The sequence below is a fragment of the Cebus imitator genome, unplaced genomic scaffold (genome assembly GCF_001604975.1).
Source record: "Cebus imitator isolate Cc_AM_T3 unplaced genomic scaffold, Cebus_imitator-1.0 Scaffold101, whole genome shotgun sequence".
Lineage (NCBI taxonomy): Eukaryota > Metazoa > Chordata > Mammalia > Primates > Cebidae > Cebus > Cebus imitator.
In genome coordinates this window covers 1,270,194-1,297,265 of record NW_016107416.1, presented here as the reverse complement: position 1 = coordinate 1,297,265, position 27,072 = coordinate 1,270,194, and the positions used below count along the sequence as shown (strand labels likewise).

The following is a 27,072-nucleotide window of genomic DNA, read 5'->3' as shown; positions in this document are numbered from 1 at the left end:
TCTCTACTAAAAAATACAAAAAATCAGCTGGGCATGGTGGCGCGTGCCTGTAATCCCAGCTACTCAGGAGGCTGAGGCAGGAGAATTGCCTGAACCCAGGAGGCGGAGGTTGCGGTGAGCTGAGATGGCGCCATTGCACTCTAGCCTGGGTAACAAGAGCGAAACTCTGTCCCAAAAAAAAGAAAAAAAGAAAAAAAAATGATTTCTGTTTATTTCTCTCATCCCTCCCATTTCCTTTGCCTTCTCTTATACTGTATACTTTAGCCATGCAGAAATACTCTCAGTCTTTGGAGCTTGCTCTGTTTTCATTCTACTAGATCTTTGGAAAGTAGTTATCTCCACTTGGGAACTTCCTTCTCTTGCCTTTATCAGCTCCATCTACTAATCCTTCAGATCTTAATATAGAGTTCTCCTGAGAAACATTTTCTGATTCCTTAGTCTTAAGTTAAGTGCTTCTTTCTTGTGTTCTCTGATTACTCTGTTAGCTTCTTAGAACATTGTGGGGATTTGGAAATATAAACACTCACCAGTTGAATAAATCATAAATATGCTTTCCTATTACTTCAGAAACTTAATACAGATTCAGAGCTCTAAATGATTTTCCCCAAGGCCTCCTTTTTGTTGCTCCTCTTTTCAAATCTGCGATTTCTTCTTCTGGACCTAGTGTTTCTTGCCAGTCTAATCTACTTCATTTTAATCCTCTGTAATTATCATCATCATCATCATCATCATATCATTATCATCAGTTTCTCTCCTGAGATACCCTGTATTAAGTTGGGGAAACACAATTTATACCCAACTCTGTAGACAAAGGCCGGGCTACTTCTGTTTATCATGTTTTCATCTCTGAAAGAGGAAGGTTGATTTTGGTTGGGGTCAGAGTTCTAGTTTTTGATCAAAGCTGTTAATTTGTTTTACTGATTTGACCCACTGAGTATGCTTCCCCACCCTCTATCCACATTTTGTGTAGAAGACAGGAGGGACAAACCTTTTCCATGACATAGATGCTGGTCTGATTCAGCTTCTCTAATCTGATAGCCCCTTTTCATTAGTATTTGCTAGGCTGTCTTTTACCCAGCTCTGTTATTTCTGTTTCTTTATACGTGCCCTCTCATGATTTCTTTTTTCTGGTATTTATTTATGAGTGCAAAACTTACCTGGAATTTTTTTTTAGCTTTTTATAGCTCTGTCATGCTGTGCCTTATGTCATCAGCCAACCAAATGGTCTCATCCACTGGCCCTTTTCTGTTATAGGCAGGGGTGGGGGTACTACCTGCCCTCGTGTTAATCTTGATAGGGAGTCATATTCCTTGTTAGCAGATAGGGTATCATATTCCTTATTAGCAGAGTAAGGACAAGCACTGTCTTAATGGTGGGAAGATAGTCTTACTGTCTTTTTTTTCTTAGAACTTCTTTGTTGAACCTATGGATTATATAAAGAATAAAGAAAAAAAAGGACTTCTTTTTACTTTTTTTTTTTTAAGACGAAGTCTTGCTCTGTCACCCAGGCTGGGGTGTGGTGTCGCAATCTCGGCTCACTGAAATCTCCACCTCCCAGGTTTAAGTGATTCTTCTGCTGCAGTCTCCCAAGTAGTGGGATTACAGGTACCTGGGCTAACTTTTGTATTTTTAGTAGAGACTAGGTTTTACCATATTGGCCAGGCTGGTCTTGAACTCCTGACATCAGGTGATCCACCTACCTCAGCCTCCCAAAATGCTGGGATTATAAGCATGAGCCACCGTGCCCTGCCTGTTTTTACATTTTACATTTTAATACCCCTGTGTTGTTCTTCATGCCATCATCACTTTAATGGGATTAATTAGGAAGTATTTTCATAACAAGCTCATAATATATGTAGATTTAATCTTTCCTTTATAAAGATGATAGATCAAATTCTAGAAGAGAATACATCCTAACTGATTAGTAGACCAATGATGCTGATCTTATTCATGAGAAAATACAAAATGGTGGCTTTAGTATGATAGAGTAACCTTGTTATTTTCGTCATTTTTTGAGGAAATTTTCAATTTTTTAAAAATACTGATAAGAACTTTGTAAAGCAGGTACTGAGTGCATAATACCTATCACAGTATTTGTTGTTATTTGAAAAGTACCCAAGCATAATTTTAGAAAATAGCATGACTACAACTGTGATTTAGAATCATGACATGAGTCTCATCTATCTTTGTAAAATAATTTTCTTTTTATAATGTGTGACATTGGTACAACATTGGTACAAAGAGAAAGAAGGCTTTTTTGACAAAATTCAATTTTAAAGTTGAGTTAAAAGTATTGATAGATTGAGGAGATCTCTATGAGTGGGAAATTCATCCTCTGTTTTTGCTAACTTTTTTGGAGGTAAGCAGGAAATAATTAATGGGCCTCTTTTGGAGTTGGGAAAATTTAAGTCAGCATTCAGCTGATCTAGAGATCAGCTCTAGACTTTCTGAATCTCAAGCTATTGGGAATCTTTGAGGTAAATGTAAACTTTCTTTTTTCTTTTATTTTTGAGACAGAGTCTTGCTCTGTTGCCCAGGCTGGAGTGCAGTGTTATGATCTCTGTTCACTGCAACCTTCACCTCCCTGGTACAAGTGATTCTCCTGCCTCAGCCTCCTGAGTAGCTAGGACTACAGGTGCACATCACCACCACACCTGGCTAATTTTTTGTATTTTTAGTAGAGCTGTGGTTTCACTGTGTTAGCCAGGATGATCTTGATCTCCTGCCCTCATGATCTGCCTACCATAGCCTCCCAAAGTGCTGGGATTACAGGCATGAGACACCTCGCCTGGCATAAATTTTCAATGATACATTTGAACACGTTTTGGCCACCATTGCCTTATGTATATTTTTTTGTTCCAGGTGGAGGCTAAACAGTTACTTCTTCAACCTAAAATGGACCTTCAACCTAAAGTCTGTTATATTTCAGGCACATGCATATACTGGTTAACCAGCTTCCTTCCCCTCAGTCTCCAACATGGTTACCACCCCCTCCCACGCTCAGCTATGACAGAATAAGAATAAGGAAACCCAGGACATTCTGGCCTGCTTAGCGCCACTTCTGACGTAGAATGTTGCAATCCCAGGGTTGTTGAAATAACTTCCCAGCCCATGTCATATGTAAAATCTAAAAACTGTGTAAAAGCTTTGACTTTTGAAGTCCCAACTCTTCCACGAAAATGACAATTTTGGTCAGACAGTGTTTCCTGAAATAAGTAGGAAGAATGGTGGTTAGAGAACAGGATAGGAGGTGCCTGTGACACTCTGCAGTTGGCTTAGGTTTGATACTCTGATGAGAACATGCTTTGGAGGGATTCCCACGATTGAGGACATTTTACTCTGTCTGTTGAGGATCATTTTTTCCATCGCATGGGTGGTGACTGGTAGGCACTTAGATGAATGTCCAGTTTTGCCCTAAGTACTGCATTTTTGAGCTGGTATGGTTGGTGTGTATAATAGGAGCCTCCCTTTGGAGGTGAAGTCAGGTGGACTTGACTATACCTCTGTTTTTTAATGAAGAAAGGAGGGCAAGGGAGTAGCGGAGCCAATGATAGAATGTTTTTAAAACATTAAACAAGAAATGTGCCTAGCAGGTTATCTGCTTGCATAGCTATAAATTTATAACCCATTAAAAATGTTAACTTTTTATTGAAATGTAGCATTTATAGAAATATGTGTTAAATAACATATATAGCTTAATCAGTAATTATAGGCTGGGCGTGGTGGCTCACACCTCTAATCCCAGCACTTTGGGATGCCAAGGTGGGTGGATCACTTGAGGTTGGGAGTTCAAGACCAGCCTGACCAACATGGAGAAATCCCATCTCTACTAAAAATACAAAATTAACTGGGTGTAGTGGTACGTGTCTGTAGTCCCAGCTTCTTGGGAGGCTGAGGCAGGGGAATTGCTTGAACCCAGGAGGCAGAGGTTGCAGTGAGCCGAGATTGTGCGTTTGCACTCCAGCTTGGGCAACAAGAGTGAAACTCTGTCTCAAAAAAATAAATAAATAAATAAAAATTAAAAAAAAAAATAAAGCAAACACCTCAGTTATCCAGGCCAGTAAATCAAATATTGTCAGGACACCAGAACCCTCCTTATTGTTTACCACTGCCTGATCATATGCCGTCCCTCCCTGCCTCTCCAACCAAGTAACTACTGTCCTAACTTTTGTGATAATTATTTCCTTTCTTAAAAGTACGGTTTTACTACCTGTGGATGTATCCCTAAAATAATATGATTTAAGCCAGGCATGGTGCAGTGGCTCATGCCATAATCCCAGCACTTTTGTAAGGCCGAGGCGAGTGGATCACCTGAGGTCAGGAGTTTGAGACCAGCCTGGCCAGTATGGTGAAACACTATCTCTACTAAAAGTACCAAAATTAGCTGGGCCTGGTGGTGCACGTCTGTAGTTCCAGCTACTCGGGAGGCTGGGGCAGGAGAATTGCTTGAACCCGGGTGGCAGAAGTTGCAGTGAGCTAAGACTGCACCATTGCACTCCAGCAAGACTCCATCTCCAAAGAAAAAAAGTGTGTGTGCATACACACACACACACACACACACACACACACACACACACACACACAATTTAGTTTAGCTTGTTTCTGAACTTTATGTGAACGAAGTCACTCTATTTTTTTTGCCTCACGTTCGCTCAGCATTGTGTTTGTGAAGTACATCCATGTTATCTCTTGAGACTGAGTTGTTCATTTTTATTGCTGTATAGTATCCCGTCATATAGAAGTACCACAATTTATCTATCTAGACAATCCATTTTTATCCTTAACAAGCAAAGATATTCTCATAGAGGATTTTCACAGTGTATCTTAGCGTCTTGCTGAGATAATTTTCAGAAACCACCCTCCACCCACACTCCAGGAAAGCCTGCATCCTGGAAAGAAGTATAAAACGATCTCCACTCCTGATGATTAAAATTAGCTTGATGATTGCCTACCTTCCGTAGTAGCTAGATAGCTAGGCACTTATGGATGTCTTTTTAACATTTTCATTTTAGAAATCAAGGCAAGCTGTAAAATCTTTTTTCTATGTTGTTTTGACTTGGAGAGTCTTGGGTGAAGCGATTTCTCTTATTGTGCATACATTGGGATTTCAAATGTGAGCACTTATCTCTTTATAGAGCTCATTTACATTCTCAACATTTGTAAAAATGGATGTTTGTTTTAAAATAGTTTTCGGTTATTTAGGACTTCAGTCTAAGAGAGCCTGCTGGTTGGAAGCCCCCAGAGTTTATTATTAACTGTATATAGTCTCTATGTCCTGGTATCTTAGGGCTTAATGTAACTGCAGAATCTTCCTTTGTGGCTTTCAGGGAAGAGCTAGTACGGGTCTGAAAAAGCCTGTATATGCTCTTTTTCTGCTTGAGCATTTTTTCTTATTAATGTTGTCAATGCCTTGGTCTGTGTATATGTTATGATCCAAGTGCTAAAATTTGCCCAAATGTAAAGCATCTGTGATGCATTTTATTTCCTTCATAGAAGTATTGTAGATCTGATGAGAACTCAGATGTAAGCAGTTCAAATAGATTGGTTCTTTTAACTGGATAGCCTTTCTTATTTATCTTGAAATATATATCACAGATATTTAACACACACATTCGTACACTCTTGATTTGATCTGTTCCCTGATGGCGCATCTTCATTTTATGATTAAGATAAGAGACTTAAGATAATTGGATTTGCATTCCAATTAGCCCAGAGTTCAGCTTTTTGCATCTTGTTTCAGTTATTCTTTTCTTCTTGGATACATTGGGTGCCTCCTTGCCCTCCTTGGAATACTCATCTGTCCCCACAACCAACTATCCCTTTGAATGCTTTAGAGAGTTGTTGACTTCAGCCTTCATTGTTACACGCTTCATATGGTCTGTACTCTTTTCTGTCTAACCATATGTCCTTAGCCTTCTCCCTCCCATGTCTGAATTCCTCAGATCATTTTCAGGCTGCCTAAAGAATGATTTGTTTTAACGAGTTGGACTTTGAATTTTCTTTCATGTCATTACATACCTCCCCGCCAAGTTAATCAGGGCACTTTTCCGTATCCTAAATTCTTGCTCTGATAAGTCTGTGTTCTCACATCACAGATGTCCTCCAGACACTGGCCATGAAAAGCAAGTTCAACACTCCATGTGGGGAAGGCCACACCTGTATTAATGAGCATGCTATACATCAGCTCAGAAAAAGAGCCAAAGAAAGGTTGACATTTCAGCCATAAATAGAAATTTCCAAGTCTACTAGATTTATCACAGAGCATTCATTAACCCTAAATTCCTAATTTTAGAAGCCTTATGTTAATTTAGGAGTTCGTCATTCTAACTCTTGTTGTACTCCACGCCTCAGTTTCCCATCTGTAAAATGAGAATATTGGATTAGAAAATCTCAGGATCACTCTAGTCACTTAGCTATGAAGTTTATTGTTATAACCTTGATCTTGTTCTGAGTTGCCACGTTAGGAGCAGAAATGCCTCCTTAAAATGAAAAGATGGGAGAAAACAAAACGAAAACAATTTGTCCAGATCATTGTCTTAATTAAAAAAGTTAATTAGAGGGATGCGTACGGTGACTCATGCCTGTAATCCTTGCAGTTTGGGAGGCTGAGGCAGGCAGATCTCTTGAGCCCTGGAGTTCAAGACCAGCCTGGGCAACAAAGTAAGCCCTTATCTCTACAAATAATTTTAAAAATAGCTGGCATGGTGGTGCATGCCTGTGGTCCCAGCTACTGCAGAGGCTAAGGTGGGAGGATTGCTTGAGCCCAGGTGATGGAGGCTGCAGTGAGCCCTGATAGGGCCACTGTACTCCCGCCTGGGTGACAGAGTGAGACCCCCTCTCAAAAAAGACATACATAAATAAAATAAAAAGTAAATTGGAATCCTGTTTTTGAAGCTAAAATGAAGCAAGTTGTCTACCTATATCTAAAATGTAATTCCAATGTGATGGCATCTCCTTTGATGTCTTTGGAGGTAAACTATATTAGGCATACCTGTTTTGGAAATCTATTTTTAGCCTGGCATGGTGGCTCACCCCTGTAATCCCAGCACTTTGGGGGACCGAGGCAGGCGAATCACTTGAGGTTGGGAGTTCAAGACCAGCCTGACCAACATGGAGAAACCCTATCTCTACTAAAATACAAAATTAGCTGGGTGTGGTGGTGGGCACCTGTAATCCCAGCTACTGGGGAAGCTGAGGCAGGAGAATTGCTTGAACCTGGGAGGCGCAGGTTGTGATAAGGCGAGATCATTCCATTGCACTCCAGTGTGGGCAACAAGAGTGAAACCATCTCCAAAAAATACATACATAAATTATATATATATATATATATATATAAATAATAGTGTCTACTATTTATATATATATAATAGTATATAATATTATATATATAAATTTATATATTTATATATTTATAAATTATACATATATATAAATATAAATATATAATTATATATATTTATATATAACTATATATAAAAATTATATATATAATTTATAAATATATATATAATTATATATATAACAGTGTATACTATTATATATATAAATTTATATATAATTATATATATAGTGTAACTCCACATATATAATTGACATCTCAAAAAATACATATATAAATATATAAATATATTTTATAATATATATAATTTATACATATTATATATAACTAATATAATTTATATATTATATATAAAATAGAATATATATATTATATAAAATATAATATATAAATATATAAAATAAATATATTTATATATGTATTTTTTGAGATAGAGCTGAATAGTGTAACTCCACATATATAATTGGCATACCCAGGAAGACATCACTATATTCATTTATGGTGCTTTATCATATCGTATAAAATACATGATACTTAGCATAGTAGCATTCATGTTCCTGTGTTCAGAAAATGCTAATCAATGATTAGATTCCTTGAGTGTTTATGAACTTTTTTTTTTTTTTGAGACAAATTCTTACTCTGTCACCCAGGCTGGAGGGCAGTGGCGCAATCTTGGCTCACTGCAACCTCCACCTCCTAGATTCAAAGGATTCTCCTGCTTCAGCCTCCTGAGTAGCTGGGATTACAGGGCGCGCTACCATACCCGGCTAATTTTTGTATTTTAGTAGAGACAGGGTTTCACCACATTGGCCAGGCTGGTCTTGAGCTCCTGGCCGCAAGCCATCCGCCCACCTTGGCTTCCAAAGTGCTTGGGATTATAGGTGTGAGCCGCTGTGCCCATCCTGTTTATGAACTTTTTAATGAATTGTATCGTATTTATTTTTATAACATACTGTTTTGAGAATTTTAGTTTATCTGCTCATGCAAACAGTTATACTATTTTCATAGGGCTTTTACCATTTTTATCTTATCGTTTTATTCATTTTCAAATGATTTTTGCTATATTATTTCATTTATAAATAGAATGACTAGGGACGGTGCTGTGTTGCTAATTATGACTAATTTGAAGTTCCTCCCAGCTCACTTTGTTCTGCTTTCAATCTCTTACCTGCTGCCAGCATAATCAAAATATGTGAATTCCATCACTATTCATGAAACTATTCTTTTGGTTATACAGTCATCTTGTGAGGGAGTTTTTCCAGAATGGACACAGATACATGTACTCCTAACCTTTGTGTAAAACAGTTTAGATCATTTGATTCTGTTTTTGTTTTTAAGAAAACACATGTGATGGTGGAACAGTACTTCCAGGTCAGGAAACGTTATCGGTTTCCACTGATGTTTTATATCTAGTCTGTTTTTATATGAAACTCTAAAGGCTCAAACTCTGTGATGCTATAAAGACATGGAAAATAGTTCTTTCTTAGGGTTGGAGGAAGTGATGACTAGTGTTTTTTTTTTTGCTGGTAGTATCTGATAATACCCCCTCCCTTTAGCTATTCTAGGCCTGTTTAGTTGTGGGGCGTTGTCGGACTGAATTGCTAAAAATAACAAATAAGGGGGAGGTGATTCTAAGTCCAGCCCTGGCTACTGTCTGTAATCTGTTTAATTTAGTTCCTGGGGAGAAAGGCAAAAGGAACATGGTGCCATTCTCATTGAATGGATTTTTTGTTTAAAGTGCTGATGAGAACATTGTTTGAGCTCTCCCTTTTCTCAAACCCCCCAGGGCTCATGTACCCACATTCACTTAGTGTGGAGACAGAGCCTGGGGGCTCAAAGAGCCTGGTGATCCGCATTCAGCAGTTGTGCTAGAGATTAACCAGGCAATTGTGGTCTTCTGTTGGTCTTTTAATGTGGCTTTTGACAATGGAAATGTGCATTTAGCTTGTAAGAGAGTGAGAGTGAGTGTGGTGGTTAGAAATGGGGGAGTCAGTGTATGAATAAGAATCTATTTACTACTCTCCCCTAACTCAGTGTTCAGAGAGTCAGGTGGTTTGATAAAATAACCACGTGTGTGACTCCAGTCATTTAATTAACTTGCATTTAATTAACTTCAACCCACACTGCCAGCATAAAGCTCTGCTTTGATTTGACTCTTGACCTATCTGTGCCTTAACTTCTTCATAATAATGGAAACAGCTGGCCAGGCACGGTGGCTCACGCCTATAATCTCAGCACTTTGGGAGGCCGATATGGGTGGATCACGAGGTCAGGAGTTCGAGACCAGCCTGACCAACATGCTGAAACCCCATCTCCACTGAAAATACAAAAATTAGCCAGGTGGTGGTGCATGCCTGTAATCCCAGCTACTCAGGAGGCTGAGGCAGGAGAATCACTTGAACCCGGGAGGCAGAGGTTTCAGTGAGCCGAGATTGTGCCACTGCACTTCAGCCTGGGTGACAGAATAAGGCTCCGTCTCAAAAAAAAAAAAATAATAATAGAAACAGCTCTCTGTAGAGATAGCAGTCTAGTACTTGCTTGTAAAGCTGCTGATGATCACTGAAGGAATGGTTTAAATGGCTTTCCTATCCCCTGCTGTGTATTTTCTAGTGATGGAATGTGTGAAACTAGGAGCAAATTTTTAGTGTGTGTGTGTGTGTGTGTGTGTGTGTGTTTCACATTCTGTGTTGACTCACCTCAGGGCTTATTGATTTTTATATTCTGAAGTTTATTGATTTATGAATTCTGAAATCTCATCCAAAACCCTTTCCTTTAGAGTTCTTATTTTGGGGGAGTGGGGTGTCTAAAACTGATTACTTTAACACCAAAGGTAAAAAAGGATTTTTAAAATTAGAGATCCTGGGGGTTTGTTGGGGGTAGGTGCCATGCAGATGTCTTGGGAAAGCATACATTAATAAAGATCGAGGTATTTACCCATAGCTTTGGGATCTGAGCAGTTAGACATTGCAGGGTTTGTAAATGCCCGCTTTTAGATATTTCTCAAGTCACAAACCTGTGTTACTCCCTAGTTTAATGATAGGCTGCTGCATTCTCCAGGTAGGAGATGATGGTAGCTTGGACCAGGATAGTGGCAGTGGAGGTGATTGGACTCTGGATGTATTTGAAGGTAGAACCAAGGCGACTGCGTATAGGAGTAAAAGAAGAGAGTTGAAAAAACCAAAGTTTTGGGCCTGTGATTAAGGAATGATACCCTCTTCCTCCCTCATATGTCACTCATTCTCCTGTTAGAGAGATTTGGAATGGGTTCATGGGAGAGGCGGCATTTTACTTGGGCTTTGAAGGTCAGCCAGAAGTTTGCTAGGTTGGGCTGGGGCAGAGGAGAGGGCATTTCAAATCAAAGAATAGTGTGGACAAAAGTCTGGAAGTGGAGTGGTGGTTACAATGGAGTAACCCTCCATTGGGAAATGAGTGAGTGGGATGTGAGACTGGAAAGATCTAAGGAAAAGGAATGAAAGTGAATGAAATCAGCATTGCTTCTACTCACTTTTTCTAAGTACCACTTGTTCTATGCAAGTAGCTGTTCTCCGTGCCAATGCTATTCATTCAGCGTGGTTTCCACTCAGCATTCCATGTGTCCTGGGCTCCACAGAGGGATCGTCCTGCTGCAGACATTCCACAGGTTTATAGGAACAAATGTGCTAGTGCCCATTCATAGATCAATGTTTCCTAGTCAGTTTTCAAGTTTAAAACTAATTTTTTTCCCCAAAACTAATTTTAAAAGCAAACTGAAAGTTTGGTTTGGGCCTTTACCTTTGAGATTGCTATTGGACACCCAAGTAGAGATGTTGAATAGACAGTTGGATATATGAATCCGGAACTCTGGACTAGCAAAATAAAATGGAGAATTGTCTGCAAATTGTCAGTTTATAGATGGCATTTCAAGTCATAGAACTAGCTTGGGTCAACCAAGGGAAAAGGATAGCTGGAGAAGGGACAGGGTTTGTGGACTGAGCCCAGGGTCACTGCAGCAGGATCACAGAGGTATGGACAGTGTACATTTTGCATCCAGATAACTGAGTGAATACCCAGATGGGCAAGCCTCCGCTGATATGGGGCCAGGCTGAAGGGTTGCTCACAACTCCCTTGGTGGTAAGGGGACTGCTTTTTCATGGGCTGTGCAAGCAGAGGCTGGCAGCAGAAGTTGTCAGTTCTGTCAGACCTGAGTTGCAAGTGCTTTGTGGCCTTCCTTACCAGCACTGCCCCTGGAGTTAGACCTGATTGGCTGAGGGAGGCCGGTTGGTTTTCCCTGGGAGTGACTGCAGGAGGTAGAGACTGAGATCAAGTTAAGCTCAGAGCTGAGTGCTCTGTCTGGACAACACTGCAGAGAGGGAGTGGCTGAACACAGTCCTTTTAAAGTATAGCAGATAAAAAAATCTGCCATGGACCTATGAAATCTTGAGTAAAATGTGAGGGAGGTGGGTACTAACGTGGGGACAAGCAAAGACGCCTGAGCTTTGAACTAGTTTTGAAGGTTAAAAGGTCCCTAAAGGGATTTTATGTTAATTCATACCTTCAATATTCCCTATATATACTCATATATTATGTACACATACATTGCTACCCTGTTTAAAATGGATTTTAAATTTTATTTTATTATTTTTTTGGAGATGAGGTTTTGCTTTGTCACCCAGGCTGGAGTGCAAGTGGTACAATCATAGCTCAGTGCAGCCTGGAACTCCTGGTCCCAAGTGATCCTCCTACTTCAGTCTCCTCAGTAGCTGAGACTACAGATGCCCACTACATGCTCAGATAATGACTTTTTTTTTTTGTAGAGACAGGGTCTCCGTATGTTGCCCAGGCTGGTTTCAAACTTGTCCTTGAGCAGTCCTCCCACTTTGGCCTCCCAAAGTATTGGGATTATAGTCCCCTCTGTGAGACCCAAATATATACTAAGAAAAGCTTCAATCTTTAGACTGTTTTTTAAGTTCATCTTTAAGATTCTAAGCAAGTAAAAGACACTGCTTGTGTTTGCTCTGATAGGCATAGTATAATACCTTGGCATAGTAGTTGAGAATATGAACTCTGGAATTAGATGAATATGAATTTGGACACTGACAGCCACTTAATATCGTCTTAGATAAATGACATATTCAGTGTTTGATATGGTTTAGATGTTTGTCTCCTCCATATCTCATGTTGAAATGTGGTCCCCAGTATTGGAGGTGGGGCCCTGTGGGAGGTGATTGGATCATGAGGGCAGATCCCTCATGAATGGCTTAGCACAATCCCCTTGGTAATGAATGAGTTCTCAGTTCACTGGAAATCTGGTTGTTTAAATGTCTGGGACCTCCCACTCACTCTCTTGCCTTGCTTTTGCCATGTGACATGCTGGCTCCCCATTGCCTTCCACCATGATTGTAAGCTTCCTGAGGTCTTCACCAGACACTGAGCAGATGTTGGTGCTATGCTTGTACATACTGTGGAACCGTGAACCAATTAAACTTCTTTTCTTTATAAATTACCCAGCATCAGGTATCAATGCAAAAATGGTTTAATACAGTGTTTTTAAGCCTAAATACACTTGTCTGTAAAATGGCAAAAGCAACAGTGTTAGGATGAAGGGAGACAATAAGTAACTTTTATTTCCTGCCCAAGAATGGAACCAGTTGAAAGACAGATGGACATAAAAATTCCATCTTTTTATATATTAATAAAGATTAGGTTGAAGGATGTGGCTTAGGTATGCAGCAGTCGTGAGTTTTTAATATTGATCCAGATTTAGGCATACAAATGGATGAACTTACACTACAAATCTCTGTAAGTGTGGGACAACCACTGGTCTTTCTCTGCAGAGGCAAGCAGAGCCTGTCTGTCAAACTTACAAGAGCCTTCTGTAAGCAAGCAGCTTCTGACAGAGCAGAAGGGGCTGAGCTCCTTTGTTTCTTCTTCCAAACAAGCCAGTCAAAGAAGCCACTAATCTTCCCTAGACTAGACGGAGGAGGCCAGGACTATCACTAATGAAAGCTGGAGGTGAGGAGGATAAGCATTTATCCCTTATGAAAAGTACCTGCCTTGTAACATAATACAGACCACTCAGTACTGTGGCTGACACAGTAAATACTTAATGCAGGATTTTATTATTTGCATCTGGTGGACGCTCAGCAGCTGTTTATTGATTGAGCATATTGCCACCAAGTGCTAAAAAGGTATACATATTTTTTAATTTGGAAAAAAATGTGTGAAAGCTAATTTAACAAACACCTGTGCATTTATCATTCAGAATTAACAAATGGTAGCATTTTGTAATATTTACCTTTTTGGTTTTTTACAAAAATAATGCTAATGAAACTGAGGTCATCTTTGTCCCTTCCCACATCTTCCCCAATCTCATTCCCATTCACCGCAAGCAACAGCTATCAAGGATTTGGTCTGTACCTTTTCGTTCTATGTTTGATATGCATCCTGTATTCAATAGGTAACACCGTGTTGTTTGTATCTTTCAACAACTTGCTTTTTTCATTGCATACGAAGCACAAACTTTGCCATTGGTAGGGCTTGTCAGTGGACTCACTGTCAAGTGCCAGCAGGTCAGTCCAATCTGCTACTCTTATTTTCTAATAGCCATGGATTCTGTATGAAGCCATCTCATGAACTTGGTGGCCTCTGCCCATGATTTAGAAATGGAGATCACATGTTCTTCATGGAGCCAGAACCAGAGTCGGTCAGGGAAAGAGAGGGACATGAGAATGGTAAACCGGGATTCCGGGTTCTAGACTCCAAACCCTCTATCATTCACTTTTACGCTGAAAGAAATGGGGAGTCCTTATGCCATAGTTGGATACTCTAAGTAGCTAGGCATTCTAAAATTTGTGGTCCTTTTCTTATAAAATGATGACCCCCCTGAATACCAGCTCTGAATAAAGAGTTAAGTGGCTTATAACAGGCCTGGCATCTGGAAATTGAAGAAAGGGCAAAAGGAAAACCACCCTTTGAGTCATGTTTGCAAAGAGAAATATGCCAAGGGCTCTTTTATTACTCCCGTGTCATTAAAAATGTAATTGGTGTTATGTCAGCTCTTAGATCAGCGCTATTAGCATATTAAATTCTCTGTTTACCCCAGTTCTATGGTAACTTGGTGGGTGTGGAGTTGGGGACAAGTGGCAGCTGGGCAGCTGTGACGTTTGGTCTGTAGAGTGATTTCATCATGGTCTGAGCCCTGCATCACCCCGGATGGAGGAGTGTCACTGGGTGAGGTGGAACTGACTTCTCAATACCCCGCAGAACACCCAGAGCTATGAGCAAAGGTCCTGGGTTGCTTATCTTACCTAGAAATTTAACTTCAAGTTGGAGGACAGCATTTTCTCGGGTGATATTAACAGGTATAACTATGAATTATCCTTTTATCTTTCTTAGTGAAAAGACAGCCGAGATTTTTGGAAAGCTTTATAAATATCCCTTTGATATGGGAGTATATTTGTAGTCCTCCAATTTTGCCCTCTGCTGACCCATACAAATCAGCCGGGGAGGTGCCTGTGAGTCATGCAGCTGTGCTTGCTGTGGCTTTGAGCTCTTGCTTGTTTTCACTGTCTCCAGGTCCTTTTATGGGTTTCCGGTTGCCATATCTCTATTTTTTTAGTTGTGTAAATATGTTACTTGATTGGAAAGTAGTAATGTGATCACATAGAACTTTTACTCTTGTTTGTTCATTGGCTCTCCCACAGTATCTTATTAACTCATTAATCTAAATGCTTAGTGCTTTTGCTTACCACATTAGTTTTTAGAAATTAATCTGGCAGTTTATTTTACCCTGGCCAGTTTGCATCTGTAAGTTTTTGGGTGGAGTACAGACTGATTTGCTGGTGAAAATAATTCATTACTTGCCATGCCTGTATTCAGACACAGAGACTTAATGTCCTGTCTTTTTTTTTTTTTAAGGTCCTGTCTATTTTTTTTTTTTTTCTTGAGGTGAAGTTTCACTCTGTCCCCCAGTCTGGAGTGCTGTGGTGCAATCTCAGCTCACTGCAACCTCCGCCCCGTGGGTTCAAGCGATTCTCCTGTCTCAGCCTCCTGAGTAGCTGGGATTACAGTTGTGTGCCACCAGGCCCAACTAATTTTTGTATTTTTAGTGGAGATGGGGTTTTGCCATGTTGGCCAGGCCGGTCTCCAACTCCTGACCTCAAGTGATCTGCCCACGACGGCCTCCCAAAGTGCTGGAATTACAGGTGTGAGCCACCGCGCCTGGCCAGTGTCTTTTTCCCTTGTGGTACAGCATTTTGAGAAGAGTAGGAGTTATTATTATTTTTTTAAGTGGGGTAAAATTCATATAACATAAAATTCACAGTGTTGTATAATCACCACTGTCTAATTCTAGAACATTTTTATCGCCCCCAGAAGAAACTTACGTATAAAGCAGTGAGACTGCCCATTCCTTCCTACCCTCAGCACCTGACAACCCTGCATCTGTTTTCTATCTCTGTCTGTTTTGGATATACGGATTTTGGATCCATTTATAAATGGATCATCCAGTGTGTGGCTTTTTGTGTCTGGCTTCTTTCACTTAGCTTAATGTCTCAAGGTTCATTCATGTTATAGCATGTAGCAGTACTTCACTTGTTTTTATGTCTGAATAATATTCCATCGTATGGATATACCATATTTTGTTTAGCCGTTTAGCAGTTGATGGACATTTAGGTTGTTTCCACTTTTTGGTTGTTGTAAATAATGCTGCTTTGAACATTTATAAGTTTTTGTTTGAATACCTATTTTACTTTTTCTTGGGTGTGTATGTCAGAGTGAAATAGCTGGCTCATATGGTAATTTTATGTTTTAACTTAAGTAACTACCAAACTTTTCCATAGCAGCTGCACTGTTTTATACCACCAGCAATATATGAGGGTTCTAGTTTCTCCACATCTTTGCCAACCCTTATTTTCTGTTTTTATATTTTTACTAGAGACAGAGATCTCACTGTGATGCCCAGGCTCGTGTTGAACTCCTGAGCTTAAGTGATTCTCCCATGTTAGCCTTCCAAAGGCTGGGATTACAGGTGTGCAACACTGCATCCAGCCAGTTTTTGATTATAGTCATCCTAGTTGGTATAGTCTATCATTGTGATTTTTAAGATTTGCATTTTTGTAATGATAATAATGTTGAACAGCTTTTCATGTGTGTTTTGGCCAATAATATATCTTCTTTGAGGAAATATCTGTCTTTGTTGTTGAGTTGAAAGAAAATAGGAATTCTGGAGTTGAAAGAAAATAGTAATTGCTTAGAGCAGAGAGCAGGATCAGGATTGCCTAGGCGGTAGCCACGCATACCTGCATGTTGGTCTTGCCCCCACAGTTGTGTCAGTCACACCTCCACTTCCAAGAATGCAAGGTGTCACCCTTACTTCCTCTCTCAGCAGGCACACCCTTACTCACCTACTCCTTTACCATGCCTACAGGACAAACTCCACTGTAAACACTGTTGATTTGATCCTCTTGCTCCTGTAAGATTAGGACAAATCTTACAGGACAAACTGAAATATTGGGACTAACTGGTTTTTTTGTTGCTGTCTTTGCTTCTTTGAAAGAGTTGTAGAGTTTTGACAGTCCCTTATTGAAGAGCACTTGACTTTCTGATATTGGCAAAACAGAAGAAAAGTAATGCACACTGGGAAACAGTAATCGTTTGCTTGGGCATAATTATATTCTATTGATGCTTCTACAACCCTTGTGTTGGACATACACAAAGCCCAATGTCTCATTGAAGATAGGAGTTAACATTATTTGTCCTGACACTGCATTACATGTTCTTGAGGCTCATCTGTAACAGTTAAAATGTCAACTAGTTTTCCTTCGTGGAGTTAGGATCAGGTCTCAACTTTTTTAAGTTGCAGGATATGCTACAGGTCACTTGATGTAGAGCTCCACTTTCCAGCCCCTAACCATTTATGATGTGTTGTCACTCTTCCTATTTGAACATATCCAGTGATTTCTAGTGACCTCATTCTTTTTCCTGAACTACTCTCCTCTGGGTTTCTATGACACTTATTTCCCTCCTTCTTAGAATTATTTACGGGTTCCCCCTCTTCCTACCAGTCTTTAAATGTTGAATTTCTTCGAGGCTATGTCCTCTTATTCTGTATTCTTTCCCTGGGAATTTCATCCATTCTCATGACTTCAAGTACCACCTCTATGCAAAATTATATCCCTAGCCCAGATTTCTCCCATGAATGCCAGAGCCAATCTAGTTTTTCACATCTCATTTGGATGTCTCACAGGTACCTTAAACCCACTATGTCCAAAACACAGCTCAGAATCTTCCCTTCCATACCAGGTCCTCCTCCTGCATTTCTTCTCTCGGTGAGAGGCAGCAACCTCAAGCCAGTGTGCAAGCCCAAACTGGGCATCCTCCTCCCCAGCTTCTGTCATCTACTGAAGGTTATGATGAAGGGCGTGGTGGAGTCCTCTTGTTGATTTTCCTCCTGAATATTTAAAAAATCTATCTGCTCTCCTCTATCTCCATCGTCACCACTAAGATACTATCATCTCTTTCCAAGACAATTGCAATGGCCCTCTAATAGATTTCTAGCATTCATGCTTGTGTTCTCTAATCCAGTACTTCCCAGGCTTTTTTTTTTTTTTTTTTAATAGTACAGCACTCAGAAAATTTTATTTGCACAATTCACTGGGTAACTGGACAAAGGTGCTTAACGTTGGAAGCAGCTGCCCAGGGATGTTCTGGCTGCCCTGGACCCGCCCAGCCACTCCAGGGACTGTGAGGGATCAATATCTTGGGCACATCTGTTATCCATTCATGACTCATAAGACATTCTGTGGGAAGTCCTGTTCTCATTCATTCTCTGTGCTTCAGCTGAGTGAGATTCTTTTCAATGGAAATTTGACTTTTGCTCTCCTGCTTAAAACCCAGTGGTGTTCCACAGCCTTCAAGATAAATTCCGAGATTTTAATGTGCCTTAAGACCCCAAGTGATCGCACTCAGCCTCACCAGCCGCCTCTGTCTGTATTCTCACCCTTTCTCTCTCTGTGCTTCAGTCTCCCTGGTCGACATTCAGTTCTCCCAACTTGCTGTGCTCTGTTTATCTGGAATTACTCTCTCCCTACTCTCACCTCTCCTCTTGTTAATTCCTGCTCTTCCTTCAGAGCTAAGTTCACAAGTCCCTCTGTGATTTCCTTTATTCCATCAGATGTTTCCTCTACTAAAGACCGTGCTTTCCCTCAGATCCCTTGTTAAATGGTAGTTGAATGTCTGTGTGTCCTGCAGCGGTATAATCTCCAGGGATAAGTGTGTGCTTTGTTTGCTGCTCTACTCTTGGTGCTCTTTGGAATGCTGAGTGCCCAATACATGTTGCTTAGATGAATTATGTGCCAGTTCTTGGTGCTGGGGTATAGCATTAATCAAATCAGACATGATTCCTACTCTTTGGAGCTTACACTGAGATACAGACAATAAAGAAAGAAACAAGAGGCCAGGCTTGGTGGCTTATGCCTGCAATACTAGCATTTTGGGAGGCCGAGGCGGGCAGATCATGAGGTCAGGAGTTCGAGACCAGCCTGGCCAACATAGTGAAACCCCATCTCTACTAAAAATATAAAAATTAGCTTGGGTGTGGTGGCATGAGCCTGTAGTTCCAGCTACTTGGGAGGCCAAGGAGGGAGAATCGCTTGTACCTGGGAGGTGGAGGTTGCAGTGAGCCAAGACCACACCATTGCACTCCAGCCTAGGTGACAGTGGAAAAAAAAAAAAAAAAAAAAAAAAAGAATAGTAAGGGTAATGCTTTACAGAGTTACTGGAGACCTCCTTTAATTGAATAATTGGGGAAGGCCTTTCTGAAAAAATGAAATTTCAGCTAAGATGTGAATAAAAAGAAGCAGACAGCCACATAAAAGTATCTCAAGGAGGCCGGGCACAGTGGCTCACGCTTGTAATCCCAGCAGTTTGGGAGACCGAGGTGGGCAGATCGCCTGAGGTCAGGAGTTCAAGACCAGCCTGACCAACATGGAGAAATCCTGTCTCTACCAAAAATACAAAAATTAGCTGGGCATGGTGGCCTGTGCCTGTAATCCCAGCTACTCTGGAGGCTGAGACATTAGAATCACTTGAACCTGGGAGGCAGAGGTTACAGTGAGCTGAGATTGCGCCATTGTACTCCAGCCTGGGCAACAAGAGGGATGCTTCATCTAAAAAAAAAAAAAAATCTCAAGGAAGAACATTCCAGGTGGAGGGCACAGTGAAATATTACACAGAGGGATATTCCTGTCTTAAGACAGAAATAAGTCTGCTGGAGCTATTTAGGCAAGTGAAAGGGAGACAGAGTAGTAATGAAGCTGGAGGGGTTGGCAGGAGTGAGGCCATGTGGAGCCTGATCACCTCAGTTAAAGAGTCTGGCTTGTTTGCTTTTCTTTTTTCTTTTTTTGAGACAGGGTCCTGCTCTGTCGCCCAGGCTGGAGTGCAGTGGCACCATCTCAGCTCACTGCAACCTCTGACTCCTGGGTTTGAGTGATTCTCCTGCTTTAGCCTCCTGAGTAGCTGGGACTACAAGCGTGCCCCACCATGCCCGGCTAATTTTTGTATTTTTAGTAGAGACGGGATTTCACCATGTCATCAGGCTGGTCTCGAACTCCTGACCTCAGGTGATCTGCCCACTTTGGCCTCCCAAAGTGCTGGGATTATAGGCATTAGCCACCTCGCCTAGCCAAGAGTCTGGCTTATTTTCTAAGTGTGAGATGAAACTATTAGAGGCTTTTTGAGCAGAGGCTAACTTGGTTCATTGTGACAGTGTCCACGACACACCCCCAGGCAAGAGATGATAGAGGCTTGGACTAGGATGGGGGCAGTGGCACTAGGTAGAAACAAGAGCAGTCTTTGGGAATATATTTGGAAGTAAGCTAATAAGATTTGCTTATGGATTGGATGGAAGATGTGGGGTTTGAGGAAGAGAAAAAAAATCAGGGATGTGCCATGTAGGGTTGTTGTTGAAAAATGTCAGGGATAGCTCCGATATATATATATATATTTTGTCATTTTGATTTTTACTTTGAGCAGTTGGGTGAGTGCCATTCACTGAGATGGGGAAGACAGGGAGGGGTGGGGGCGGGGGTTAGTATAAATCAGTTGTGTTTGTTTTAAACATGTTTAAAGTCTGGGTTTGACATCCAAGAGGATATGTTTTATAAACAAATGGATAGGTTAAATCTGGAATTAAGGGGAGGTAGGGTTGGAGATACAAATTTGGAGTCATCATAATGTTTATAGCTATGAGATGAGATTAGAGTTTTGTTTTTTTTTATTGTTGTTGTTGTGAGATGGTCTTGCTCTGTCACCCAGGCTGGAGTACAGTGGCCTGATCTTGGCTCACTACAACATCCGCCTCCTGGGTTCAAGCAATTCTCATGCCTCAGCCTCCCAAGTGGCTGGGATTATAGGCACGCATTACCACACCCAGCTAATTTTTGTATTTTTAGTAGAGATGAGGTTTCTCCATGCTGGTCTTGAACTTCTGACCTCAGTTGATCCGCCCGCCTTGGCCTCCCAAAGTGCTGGGATTATAGGCATGGGCCACCGCACCGGGACGAGATGAGAGTTTCTAAGAGAGAGTGCAGATAGGGAGAAGAGGAGGAGTCCCAGGACAGCTTCTTGGGAAATGCAGCATTCAGAAGTTGAGCAGAGGAGGGGTAGCCAGCAAAGGAGAACTTAGAAAGAGCAGCCAGGTGTGTCGGAGGAGAATAGAAGTGTGGTGTCATGAAAGCTAGGAGGAGAAAGTGTTCCAAGAACTGTGTTGAATGCTGTTGAGAGTTCGGGTAAGATGACAGAGAAGTAATCACTGCTTTGGGCACCATAGAGATCACTGGACTTGAGTCATAGCCAGTTCATTAGAGGAGGCAGAAGTGTGATTGAAGAGGTCTGAGGAGCAGATAGGAGGGAAGGCAGGGGTGGTAGCTGCCTCAGAAAACTGATTCAAGAAGTTTTGCTAAAAAGAGGGGGAAGAAAAGAGATAGTACTTACAGAGGATGGAGAGGTAAAGAAAGCCTTTTTAAATGATTGGCCTCACCAAGAAGGATCTTGCAGAGAAAGAAATAGAAGATTAAGAAGAAAGGAACGTTAATGGTAGTAGTCAAGTTTCTGAGAAAGGTATGTGGGGATGAAATCAGTGTCTAAGTGGAAGGGTCATGTGTGTGTTTTTGTGGGACAGGGCCTCGCTCTGTCACCCAGGCTCAAGTGCAGTGGTGTGATCACGGCTCGCTGCAGCCTTGACCTCCTGGATGATCCTCCCACCTTAGCTCTCTGAGTAGCAGGGACTACGAACACGCACCACCACGCCCAGCTGATTTTTTATTTTTGTAGAGATGGAGTCTCACTAATAGGTGGGTGATATTCTAGGCCAGGGTTCAGTAAATTACAGCCCAAGGGCCAACTGGTCTCAAACTCCTTACCTCAAGTGATCCTCCCACCTTGGCTTTGCAAAGTGTAGGGTTGTATTTTGATTTCTTTGAAAACACAGTACAGTGATGCTATCAATTTTAACAGTAGAGAAAGAAGATACTATACATACAATTAGTAGATTTGGTAATGGGAAGATAAGAGAGTTCTCATTAGATTTATTTTCTCAGCTGGGGGGAGAAGGGAGAGGAGATTTGAGGAGACAAGACAAAGCATGAAATAGTTATTTTGGAGAGCAGACAGTGAACACATTAAGGAAGTTTAATAGAATTTCCATAGCGCCCATTTGGGATTCATAGCCCGGAATCTAAAGTGCGACCATTCAGCACAGTTTAGCATTTTCTTCCAGCAACATTCAGCCATTCAGGTGAGGCATGGAGTGGGTAGATGGTTGAGTTTAACCTAGGTTGCCATTTTCCCAGGTAAGCGCAGCAGAGGGAGAGAGGGACATAGCCGAGAGGGTATTTATAAGGAGAATAAATATACATGATGGACTGTGTAAGCAAAGCTGGGTAGGAAGGGAAAAGGCCATGGAAGCATAATGGATAATGAACAACTTTCTGAGTGACAAGGTTGAAGAAGTGCTGAGTGAGAGTATCAGATAGAAGTGACCTGGAAGAATATGAGGTAGTGGTGGTGAAATTGACATTTTCAGAGGTGTGCAGCTTGTAGTGTTGAAAAGACCTAGGGGATGACCATGGACCAGGTGGCTGAGGTGGGATAACCATAAAATTGTGAGGAGAGAGGAGGCCATGGTATTGGATGGGTCATCTACATTCTTGTTGAAGTCACCTTGAATGGTATAGCAGGGGTGGAGAGGAAGACGGGGGGCCACGGACGATGATGGATAGTGCCCAGGATACTAGTAGATTTCAGCATCAAGGAGGGGGACCCCAGTGGTAAAACATGATGCCATGAGCTTCAAGGACCAGGGTTTGTGAAGGATGAAGGAGGGGAAAGGGTTTGGCAGTGAGCTGAATGAATGGATGGAAGGATGGACAGATGGAAATGTATGCTTTTATTCGGCAGCTTTCAGTGAAATTAAAAAATCTCTAACTGCTAGACTCAGCCCTACCCATTAAAGCTCCATCTTTTTAAGAAACAGAGACTGACAAATCACTGCCTGCCCGCCACATCCAGCTTACTGCCTTTTTCTGTGCTTTCAGAGCATAGCTGTGCCCATTCATCTGCACCACACTCATCTGTTTACACATTGTCTGACTGCTTTTGTGCTACAGTGGCAGAGCTGAGTAGTTGTAACAAAGATAACCCCACAGTGAAAGCCTAAAATATTTATTATCTGGCCCTTTATAGAAAAAGTTTGCAGACTCCTGATTTAGAACAAAAAGTTAGAGTCTCAAACTTTAGCGTGCATCACAACCACCTGGAGGACTTGTAAAAACAGAGATTGCCGGACTCCATCACTAGGGTTTCTGATTCAGTGGGTCTGAGTTGGGGCACAAGAATGTGCACTTGTAATAAGTTTGCAGGTGATGCTGACGCTGCTGGGAGAGGACTGCACGTGGAGATCCATTGCTTTCAATACTTAAGATCCTGACCAGATTCCTCCTTTCCTTAATCTTTGCTGAACCAAATGTCACCCCTCCAACTTCAGCTGCCCATCGCTTGAGATGATTTGCTAGCTTGTCATCATCCTTTTTACACCTGGTGCCTGCAGATGGTAGTGATTCTTTGGCTGAGGCCTGATCAGCACCATATGCATCGGGACAGTTGCTCCTCCTGGCTCTGTGCTTTGCTCTGAGCTTTCTACCTGGTCTTTCCCAGGTTGTCTGGTAGGCTGGGACTTACGTGAAGCTGATGTATTAAGGAGGGCAACAGTAGATAGAGATCACCTAAACCTGAGGGGTACTGAGCAGCTAAACACTGCTGTTTGCAGAAAAATTTTTTCCCCTTGTGTATATCTGCTGTAAGGTGCTTGAGTGGTGTAGGGGTTCGTCTTGGCAGACCTAGTCGGGGGTGCTAGTCAGCATGTGATCATAGATGGGATTTGGGAGTCTGACCCCATATGGTAGCAGTGTCAGTCTGGCAGCAGGTAAAAGTACACCTGGGAGAAAAACAGGTCAGTGCTCAGCTGAAGCAAGTCTTTTGTCCCTGTCCTTCAGCAGAAAGATCTCTGAAGGATATTTCCTTCTTTTTTTTTTTTTCTAAAGGATATTTCTAAAGTATCTAGAAGATGCTGGGACAGTAACTCCTTCTGAGATTTCTCTTTCTTCTCCTGCTCCATGTCTAAGGTTGCTTTCTCTTTCTTTGATTTGTCTCCCAGCGGTGTAGCTCAGCGGTTACCATACTTAGCTGTGTCCTCTAGTGAAGTGGATGCACCCAGATTCGTTTACAAGTGGGCATGTCCGTGGACTGCTTAGACCTGTCTCTCAGGTGTCAGGTTTTGCCTGCCTCTGGTGGTGCTCCTCACCCATCCAGGCCGGCAGCGCAGGGCACGTGTGCTCTCAGGGCTCTGCGCTGCCCCTGCCTGCTGCAGCTGTGCCCATGCTGTCCCATTTTCCATCCTGACTTCTCTGATGTGTCTTCTCGCTGTCTTTTTTTCTGTTTTCTGTCTTGTTTCCCCTGCCTTCTTCCAACGCTTGTCCCCTGTCAAGACATGCCTCTTCAGTCTGCAGTGAGTTCTTGGCCTCTTGCCAAACATCCCCATTGTGGGCAGTTGGCACCCTGTGACCATTTTACAGATCTGCCAGTGAGCGAACATGAGAATGAGTGAGGTTTTGGGTTTTTAATTTGGAAGTCATTGTAGAGACAGTGAGAAGATGGCCTTTACCTTCACTGTTTTTGATTGATAGTAGAGCTTGAAGTTGGCGGTGGTCTCCAGGAGCTGGATGCTGTGGATTTAGCACATGGGAGAAGTATGTGACCAAGGCAGGTCACATTCAGGGTCAGAAACCATGACTCCCAGCAGAGGGTCTCTGAGGACTCAGCTCTCACAGAATATCAGGAACAGAAGGGGACCTAAGTCTGCCTTGTCTGCCTCTGAAGCCTGGATTGGAGGGCAGGAGATGAGCCAGCAGGGCTACTTTTATTCAGATTAAAGTACATGTACACGTCCATACTATGGCGCCCCCTCCTCTGAGCTCCATTTTACCTATTTTGTTTTAGTCTTTAGTTCACTTGAAGAAAGTGTTGTATGGCTAAAGTAAAAGTGGGGGTGGGGGTGGGGGTGGGGGTGGGGGTGGAGAGACACACTGATATTACCCAAATCCTCATCTTACAAATGGGAAAATAGAGGGTCAGAGAGGAGAAAACTCTTTGCTATACTCCAAGGCAGGACAAATAGGAAAGAAAGAAAGAGAGAGAGAGAGAGAAAACTAATTTAGAGAAGGAGAGCTGGAGACAAAGTTCCTAAGAAAAGAAAAAAGTCTGTAGAGATAGCGTCACAAGATGCATTACCTCAGAAGTCTATTTGAGAGACTGTGTCATATCAGGAAAGTTCTAGGGACTGGAGCCTCTTTCCTTGGTAAGAGGATGAGAATGAAACACCAGCCCCTCAGTCTGACTCCCAGAAAAAAGAACCTCAGGCTGATGAGCAATAACTCCAACAATGTCATTTCCCCAGTCGTGCTCAGCCCCACAGGAAATCTCAGAGTTTGTCATCAGGACAAGGGCCCACAAGAATGTCGCTGCACCCAGAGCTTTGTGGTTTGATGCCACTAGAGACTTTCCTGGCAAAAGCATTCTAAGGGAAGTTGCTTGGCTAGACAGAAAGATGCTGCAGTGAGGCCAGCACATGCCTTCCCAGGACTGCTGGAGGTAAGTGTGGATTTCAAATGCCTCCTGGATCTCACACAGTGGTCATTGTACCCGTGTAGCTCCTGGCAGCCCTAGTCTGACATGGGGTAGAGCAGTTCCTCAAGGATTTCAGAGTCCAGGACATGGGAAATTGGGGCAGTTTGTTTTTCAGTGTTGCAAGTTGACCTGATAAAGCATTAAAACCTAACTGTTAGGGCCTGTTCTGTTTGTGGAAGCAAGGCCAGATCCCAAGCCCCCATTGTGATCTGTGACGTTACAAATCAATATTTTTTAATTGTGTAAATTTATAAGTAAAAGTATTGTTATGATTTATAAATATAATGTGGGCTGGGTACAGTGTGGCTCATGCCTGTAATCCCATCACTTTGGGAGGCTGAGGTGGGCAGATCATTTTGAGGCCAGGAGTTCAAGACCAGCCTGGCCAACATGGTAAAATCCCATCTCTACAAAAAATACAAAAATTAGCCAGACATGGTGGTACTTGCCTGTAATCCCAGCTACTCAGGAGGCTGAGATGGGAGAATTGCTTAAACTTGGGAGGCGGAGTTTGCAAGTGAGCCCAGATTGCACCACGGCACTCTAGCCTGAGTGACAGAGCAAGACCTTGTCTCACAATAAATAAATAAATAAATAAAGTGTAGAATAACTAAATCAAGCTAGTTAACCTGTTCATCACCTTAAATACTTGACGTTGTTTGTAGTGATAGGTTGGAGTTTTAAATCTGTATGTGTCCAGGGGCAGGCGTGAGAGGGCAATGCCGAAAGCTGAAGACCTTGAAGGAAAACGGTCAGTTTCTGCCTTTGCTTCCTCTGGTGGGTGTTTCTTGATTATTCAAGTTGGGAGCAAAAACTAAAAAGTGTGTGTACATCAGTAAGGCGTCATTTCCCACACTAAAGCACCTTATTCAACAAGCGTTGAGTTCCTATGATGTACCAGCCATTTTTCTAGACAGCAGGACTGTATCAGGTGACAGAACAAAGTCCGGTCCTTGTGGACCTTTCCTTCTCATAAGGGAAGGCAGACAGACAGTTGCTGCTTCCTGTGGTGGAGAGAGCTCTGGACTCAAGGCGAGGAGTATCCGGCAGCATGAACTCGAGAAGGCCTTGCAGATAAGGTGACATTTGAGAAAGGCCTGAAGGAAGTGAGGGAATGAGTAATGTGAATATCTAGGGAAGAGAACTACACAGAGAGCACAGCAAAGGCAAAGGCCAGGCAGGAACATACCTGGTGGATTGGAGGAGCAGCACGGGAGGCTGGTGTGGCTGGAGCTGAAGGAGCGACGGGGAAGAGCTGTTGGAGGTGAGGTCGGAGACTTAGCTGAAACCAAGACCATGCATGCATGGCTTTTTGGAATTTGAAAAATACTATGGTGTGAATATTTGTTTCTCCCTGAAGTCATAGTTGAAATCCTAACTCCTGAGGTGATAGTGTTAGGAGGTCGGGCCACTTGGGAGGTGAGTAGGTCATGAGGCTGGAGCCTTTTATATGGCATTAGTGCCCTTACCCAAGAGCACAGCAGCGCACTGGAAATGAAGGATGGCCCTGCCGT

General features: G+C 42.0%; 1 protein-coding gene across 1 annotated transcript in view; it reads left to right on the top strand.

The window, feature by feature from the left end:
- The window catches only part of PFDN1 (prefoldin subunit 1), a 59,382-nt gene that overhangs the window by 26,975 nt on the left and 5,335 nt on the right, over positions 1–27,072 (top strand). The gene's annotated exons all lie outside the window — the stretch shown is intronic.